The sequence below is a fragment of the Belonocnema kinseyi genome, chromosome 7, assembly GCF_010883055.1.
Source record: "Belonocnema kinseyi isolate 2016_QV_RU_SX_M_011 chromosome 7, B_treatae_v1, whole genome shotgun sequence".
Classification (NCBI taxonomy): Eukaryota; Metazoa; Arthropoda; class Insecta; order Hymenoptera; family Cynipidae; genus Belonocnema; species Belonocnema kinseyi.
The window spans coordinates 18,570,206-18,578,581 of record NC_046663.1 but is presented as its reverse complement, the minus strand read 5'-3'; the positions used below and the strand labels follow the sequence as shown (position 1 = coordinate 18,578,581).

At 20.8% G+C, this 8,376-nt stretch overlaps 1 protein-coding gene across 1 annotated transcript in view; it reads left to right on the top strand.

Annotated features, from left to right (window-relative positions):
- The window catches only part of LOC117176356, a 10,082-nt gene that overhangs the window by 755 nt on the left and 951 nt on the right, over positions 1–8,376 (top strand). The window lies entirely within an intron of this gene.

Sequence of the window (8,376 nt, the reverse complement as noted above, 5' to 3'; positions counted from 1 at the left end):
GTGCATTTTCGGCTTACATACGAACTCACAGTGGTAATCATGCACTTTCTGTTTTGCGGCTCCCAAACGGTAGGTATGGTGGGGGTAATTTCCATCCACGATTCGACCGAGGAGCGCATCGTAACACAGAGGACGATAATAATGACGACTAATAATTCACCATTAAATTCTTTTTTGTTCCTTTTAAATTCCGACTTTTTATTAATCAGTTACAGTCATCACAGTAGCTATTATCATCCAAAAAGGTGAATAGGTGACATTTTTTTCTAAAATAGGTTGCAAATAGGTGATAAACAAATGTTAAATAAGAGAAACGAACAATTTGTAAATTGGGAGATGACCAAAAATCTTTTTCTTCGATTAAAATGGAGTATTTACATTTCCACTGAGAACTAATTTTCCATTAAAAAATATTAAACCTATTTTTTTTACAAAACCATTTTATTGTTTACGACATAGTAAAATCTGTTACTAAATTGTTGAATTTTCAAGCAAAAAAGATGAATAGTCTGCATTTTTAAACCATAAAAGTTGAACTTTTTACCAAAAAATTAGGCAAACGAATTTCTATTGAGAATAATTAATTTTCCATTTCAACAAAAAAAGATTAATGTTTATCAAAAAATGTTATGGTAGATAATAGATATTTCGACAACAAAATTTTGGTTAAAAATAAAAAAAACAGTTAGATTTTCTATATTTTCAACATGATTTGATTTTGACCAAAAAATTTGATTTTCTACCTAAAAAAGACGAATTTTCAACAACAAAAAAAGCATTTTTAAGCCAATTTGTTGAATTTTCAAGCCAAAAAGCCTAATTCTCTATAAAACAATTTAATTTTAAAAAGCGAGAACATAAAATAACAACAAAAATGTTAATTTACAATTAAACAGTTGACTTTTTAAACAAAATATTTGAATTTGCAGTTTAAAGAACCTTTTTTACAATAAAAAGAATTTTTAATTAAATACTTTAATAAAAAAAAACGAACTTTCAACTGAAACCATGAATCTACAACGAAAAAAAAATGAAAAAACAAAATTCGTTCAACTTTCAACCAAGGAGTGAAATTTTTAATGAATCATTTTTTTGGTTCAAAATTCTACTTTTTGGTTGCCAATTCTACTATTTAGTTAAATATTTAACTATTTTATTGGAAATTAAAGTATTTGGTTAGAAAGTAATAGTTTTTGGTCAAAAAATTATATTGTTTAGTAGAAAATTCCTTTTTTTAATTGAAAATTCATATTTTTTTGTTGAAAATGTATCTTTTTGTAGAAAATTCTGTTTTTGTTGTTGTTGAAAATTCACCTTTTATATTTGAGCGGTAATAATTTTTATTAAGAAGTCTACTATTCTGTTTTTGGCGTTGAGTTTAAAATTCTACAAATTGGTTGAAAGTTTATTTATTTTATTGAAAATTGAACTAGGTTCTTAAAAAGTCACCTTTTTTGTTAAAAATTAACCTCTTGGTTCAAAAAATCTATTTTGATTGAAAGTTAGTTCTTTTTATCAAAAACAAAAAAAGTAATATATTTGTTTTTCAGAATTAATCTGATTTCAACTATTTTGTTAAAAAGTTATATTTCTTTTTTGTCGAAAATCCATCCTTTCTGGATTGAAAATTCTCTTTTAATTAAAAAATCGTCTTTTCGGGTGGAAAATTAAACTATTTGCTAAAAAAAATATCATCTTTTGGCTAAAAATTTTACTATTTTGTTGAAAACTCAACTGTTTTGTCAAAAATTCATGTTCTTTTGATCAAAATTGATCCTTTTTGATTGACAGATAATTATTTTTATTTTTAAAAAAATTATATTTTTAGTCTAGGATTAATCTAAATTCAACTATTTTCTTAAAAAGTAATATTTTTTTATTAAAATTTCAACTGATTTATTGTACACTTGTATTTTTGGATAAAAAATCAATCCTTTTGATGTAAAAATCCACATTTGTTAGAAAATTCATATCTTTTAGTTGAAAATTCGTCTTTCTTGCTTCAAAATTAAACTTTAATACTCAAATACTAGCATTTTAATGAAAGTAATACTTTTAACATACAATATTTTATAAATGGAATAAAACAGTATTTCATATACAAACTAAAAAATTTTCAAATTTATTAATTCATTAAAAAAAAAAGTCTTTTCTATTACAAAAGATAGTTTTCCAACAAAATAACTGAATTATTAACATACTAGTTGAATATTCAACCTAAAAAGACAAATTCCCAACGAAAAAGTGTCATAGTTTCTATTCCAATAAAAAAAGAATGAAATTTATTCAGCAAAAAAAAAGAATTCTAAATATGACTTCAACAAAAAAGAAATTTCAAACTGAATTTTTTTTTTACCAAAAAATGCGAATTTTCAGTAAAAAAAAGGTCAATCTTAAAAAAATAGAAGTTACTTTTTTTGTTAAAAAATGAATTTAAAAAAAAAAGCATTTTAAAATAGAAATGCGTTTTTTATTTTTAAAAAAAATTTCCATAGAAGAAGGCGAATTTTTATCCAAAAAGAATGACTTTTTAACTAAATTGTTGAATTGTCTATTAAAAAATTGCATTTTTATCAAAAAAAAGATGAAATTTCTCTTCAAGCAGAACAATTTTTAAATAAAAAAAAAAAAGTTGAGCTCTCATCCAAAAAAGATTCCAGTTGATAGATTTTTAATTAAATAAATACAAATTTTAAAAAAATAGTTGAATTTTCAAACAAAAAGTTGAATTTTTATCCAATAAAGATAAAAAAATTTCCAAAGCATGTGAATTTTTAAAAATAAAAAAAAAAATTTCAACAACAAAAAAAGAGTTGAATTTTCACCCGAAAAGTTAGTTTTTTTCAAGAAAAATTCCCAGAAGAAGATGCCAATTTCACTTACTAACACCAAATGACTAAAATAAGAACTGTAAACAATTTCTAACCAAACTTGATGTATTTTTAAGAAAATTATTAAATTTTCTACCAAATTAAACAACCTCAAACAAAAACGATTTTTAAACAAATGAACGAAAGAATCTTCAACTGAAATAGTCGAATTATAAACCAAAAAGATTAATTGCTACCAAAAAAGACGAATTTTCCAAAAAATAAATGCATTTTCAACCAAAAAAAGATCAATTGTGAACAAAAAATTAAACAGTTAAATTTGCAGTTAATGAAATTAATGTTTAACGAAAAAGGGTTAATTTTTTTAAACTAAAATGATGAATCTTTGACTACAATAATTAGATTTTCCACAAAAATTATTCATTTTTAACCGAAAAAAAAATTTCAACCATAAATTGAATGATTAAATTAAATTTAAAGATTAAAAAAATAGAAGCAAAGCAAAGACGAATTTTTAACAAAATCAACCATTTTTCAACCTAAGAGATGAATTTTCAATCAAAATTTTGATTCTTAAGTCCAAAAAATTATTTTTAAACAAAAGATAAATTCTGAACGAAAAATGTACTATTTGATATATTTTCAGAATTTATAAAATTTGTTTAAAAATTCGAATAATTTAAAAAAAATGTTTAGAAGTTGTTAATGTTTTGGAAATTATAAAAGAAAAGTAATTTAAAATTTATAAAGATTTATAAAAGTTGAAAACAAAATTTAAATTTTTGAAGGTTTTGACAAATTTTTCGAAACGTTTCAACAAGTTTGAAAGGCTTCAGGAAAATAAAAAAAATTTCTTGAGATACTTTTAAAGAAAATATAGAAAGGCTTAAAAACATTTCAGAAAATTTCTATAAATGGCGAAACAAATTTGAAAGATTTAAGGGCAATTTTGTTAATTTTCAGAGATTTGTAAAAATTTTATGAATAATTCGAGTCAATTTAAAAGGTATTTATTTTTTAAACTTCTAAAAGTCCTAAATGGTTTTTTTAATGACTCGAATTTTCCAAAAATCCTGCAAAATTCTGTGCAATAAAAAAAATCGATGATTTTTCGAAAAATATGCAATCTTGAAAAATCTTTTTGCATTATCTCAAGAAAACTTTTTTTATTTGTTAAAAATTTAACTATTTGTTTGCAAATTCGTCTTTCTGGTTCGAGAATTTATCTTTTTTGGTGGACAATTCTACTTTCTTTTTTTAAATTTGTATTTTTTGTAGAAAATTGATATTATTTGTAAAAAAATGCATATATTTTGTTAAAAAATCATCTTTTTGTTAAAAAAATTAAACTGTTTTGTAAAAAATTCATCTCTTTTGAAAAAAATGTATTCCTTTTGCTTTACTATGCACCTCGTAACAATTAATTTATTTTATTTGAAACTTCAGCTATTATGTTACAAATTTTTTTTTGCAAAAATTAAACGGTTTTTAATTCATATTCAAAAATCTCTTAGTTTCAAAAATATCATATATTTTTGATGATTTGGAAATTTTAAAAGTTCAGAAAATTGTGTTAAATTTATATAAAATTTTGTATTAAAATTTTCAATTAAAAAATTTTCTCATGGCAAAAATTTCAAAAGATTTTAAATTATTTTCTACAATTTCGAAAAAGAATAGAAAAGATTTTTAAGCAAAATCTTTTAATTATCAAGTTTACGAAGGTCTATAAAAAAATGCGAGAAAGTTTAAGACATTTAGAAATGTTTAAAAAGATTAAAAATTAATTTACAATCTGAAAATATTTCAAAACAGTTCCATAGAATTCTTGAGAAAAATTGAACTGATTTTTTATTTTGAAAAATAATTTTTGAGAGGACATTAAAATTTTTTTTCAGATTACAAAAGATTTTGAAAGATGTTAAGACAGTTTTTTTAGTCTTTCAGAATTTTAATAAAATTTTTGGAAATTTTCCAATAATTTAAAAAGTCATTTAGGAGGTTTAAAAGTTTTGGGAATTGTTAGAAGAATAATTTGAAATTTTTAAATATTTCAAATCATTTTAAACAAAATGTAAATTTTTGAAAAAGGTTTCTAGAAAATAAAAAAATAAGCTTTTTAAAAATCCTGGGAAAATTAAAATTGGTTTTTTATTTTGCAATCTTGCTAATTGAAACATTTTGCTTTAAAATCTTCTAAAATATTTTGAGAAATTTTAAGAAATCGTTTGTTATGTTTAAAAACCTTTTTCAATTTTCTCTTAAAGTTAATTTTTCAAAATAAAAAATCATCTAAAATTTTGACATGAATACAAGAAAAATTCTTTTTTTTTTTTAAATCTTTTCAGGCCTTCTAAACCTTCTGATTTCTAAATTATTTTAAATTATTCTACTAGATTAAAAAAATTTCCTTAAAATCTTTCCGATTCTTCTTTAACTATTTTTGAAATCTTCAAAAATCTTTTTCAAATAATTTTTCGAAATAAAAAATTATTTTAATTTTTCTTAGGAACCTGAAAAAATGTCTTTCATTTTTGTGAAACTTTACAAAATTCTTAACAAATCTTTACAAGTTTTAATTATTTTTGAATCATTTCAAAACTATTGAATATCTCTTAAACTTACAACACTTTTTTGTAAAATTATGTGATAGGGCAAAATTGACAAATCTTTCTTTAAAATCTTTCATGCATTTAAAAAATTTTAGGAAATAACTCAAAATTTTTTGTGATCTTTTTTTCGATTTTTTCTTGAAATACCTTACAAAACAATCATTTAAAAATTTTCCATGAATTTCAAGAACATTTTTTCACACCCTGACAAAAATCAGTTTACCTACAAAATTTTTAAATCTTAAAATTTTTTTTAAAAATGGTCTCCATATTCCATATTCTTTTAACCCACAATCGAAAATTAATTTTTGTTTGTTTAAAAAATTCGTTAAAATTTTCTTTTTTGGGTCCTAATATTGTTTTTATAAATAGAAATTGCACTGTTTGGTAAAAAATTAATTTTTTTGTTGAAATATCAATTATTAAATTTGTTGTTGAAAATTCCTTTTTCAAAGTTGAAAATTCAACTCCTTGATCGAAAGTTGAAACACTTTCGTAATATTTAATTTTGTTTTCATTGAAAATTAATTCTCTATAATGAAAGTTTATTTATTTAATTTTGAGTTAAAAATTGATCTTTTTTTAGACTAAAAATTCAACTATTAGGTTGAAAATTCGCCTTTTTTTGTAGAAAATCCAAATTTTTTGGTTAAAAATGAAACAATTTGGTTTGAAAATTAATCTGTTTTAGTTGAAGATTCAACTATTTTGCTGAAAATTATTATTTTTTGGTTAAGATAAATTGTATTTTATTTCAAATTGAAATATTTTATTTTTTGAAATACCAACTATTATAATTTTAAACGAAAATTAATTTTGGTTTAGTTTAAAACTGAACAAATTTGGTAAATCTTCCTTTTTTGGGTGTAAACATTATTATTTTTTTTTCAATAAAAATTACACTGTTTGGTAAAAAATAAACTTTTTTGTTGAAATATCAAATATTACATTTTTATAGAAAATTACTCTTTTTGCTTGAAAATTCGACAGTATTTAATTTTTTTTCATTTTTAGTAAAAAGTTAAGATTCTTGATTTTAAATTCAACATTTTTGGTTAAAAATTTATGCATTTTGTTGAAAATTCTTGTTTTGGCTTAAAAGGTCATCACTTTTGATGATATTTTTTTTTCTTTCTTGACTGAAAAATCTCTCGTTGTTGAAAATTCATATTTTTAAGTAGAAAATTAAACTCATTGGTTCAAAGTTAAACTACTTTCTTAATATTTCATTATTATTTTTTTTTAAGATTCATAATTTTAGTTGAAAAATCGTTTGATTTTAGGTGATATTTAATTTTTTGTATTGAAACTTGATTCTCTTTTATGAAAGTTTATTTATTTAATTTTTAGTTGAAAATTGATCTTTTTTAGAATAAAAATTCAACTATTAGGTTGAAAATTCGTCTTTTTTTTGTAGAAAATCAAATTTTTTGGTTAAAAATGCAACAGTTTGTTTGAAAAATAATTTGTTTTGGTTAAGGATTCAACAATTTTGTTTAAATTATTAAATTTTGGTTAAATTATATTGTACTTTATTTAAAATAAAAATATTTTGTTTTTAATATATCAACTATTATATTTTAAATCGAAAATTCATTTTGTTGTTGTTGAAAATTTAACAAATTGGTTAAAGTTTTCCTTCATTGGCTATAAAAATTATTTTTTTAAATAAAAATTACACTGTTTGGTTAAAAATGAACTTTTTTGTTGGAATATTAACTATTACATTTTTTGTTGACAATTCATACTTTTTAGTTGAGAATTCAACATATTGGTTGAAAGTTAGACTACTTTCTTAATATGTGATTATTTTCTGGTTGAAAATTTATAATTTTAGTTGAAAAATCATTTGATTTTGGGTAAAAAGTAATTTTTTTATTGAAAATCAATTCTCTTTAATGATAGTTTATTTATTCCTTTTTGTTTAAAAAGGGTTTTTTTAAACTAAAAATTCAAATATTAGGTTGAAAATTCGTCTTTTTTGGTAAAAATAATCAAAATTATATTATTTTTACTTATATAATTTTTTGTTTAAGTTATATTGTATTTTATTTTAAATTGGACAAATTTGTTAAAATTTTCTTTTTTGGGTATAAACATTATTTTTTAAAATAAAAATTACACTGTTTGGTAAAAAAGAAACTTTTGTTATTAAAATATCATCTATTACATTTTTTGTTGACAATTAATTTTTTTAAGTTGGAAATTCAAATCCTTGGTTGAAAGTTTAACCACTTTCGTAATATTTAATTTTTTGTATTGCAAATTAATTCTCTTTAATGCGAGTTTATTTATTACATTTTTATTTAAAAATTGATCTTTTTTAAGACTAAAAATTTAACTATTGGTTTGCAAATTCGTCTTTTTTGTAGAAAATCAATTTTTTTTTTGGTTAATAATGCAACAATTTGAAAATTAAAATGTTCTGGTTGAGGATTCAACTATTTTGCTGAAAATTAATATTTTTGTTTAAAATTGGACAAATTTGTGAATATTTTCGTTTTTGGGTGTAAACCTTTTTTTTGTAAATAAAAATTACATTGATTAAAAATCAACTTTTTTTATTGAAATATCAGCTTTTACATTTTTAAAAAATTAAACTCCTTGGTTGAAAGTTGAACTACTTTGTTAATATTTGATTTTTTTTGTTGAACATTCATAATTTTAGTTGAAAAACCATTTGATTTTTGGTAAAAAGTAATTTTTGTATTGAAAATTACTTTTCTTTAATGAAAGTTTATTTATTCCATTAAAAAAAAAAAGTGTTCTTTTTTTAGACTAAAAATTCGACTATTGGGTTAAAAATTTGTCTTTTTTGTTCAAAATCAAATTTTTTTTATTAAACATGTAACAATTTGTTTGAAAATTAATCTGTTTTGCTTGAATATCTAACTATTTCGTTGAAAATTATTATTCTTTGGTTAAGTTAAATT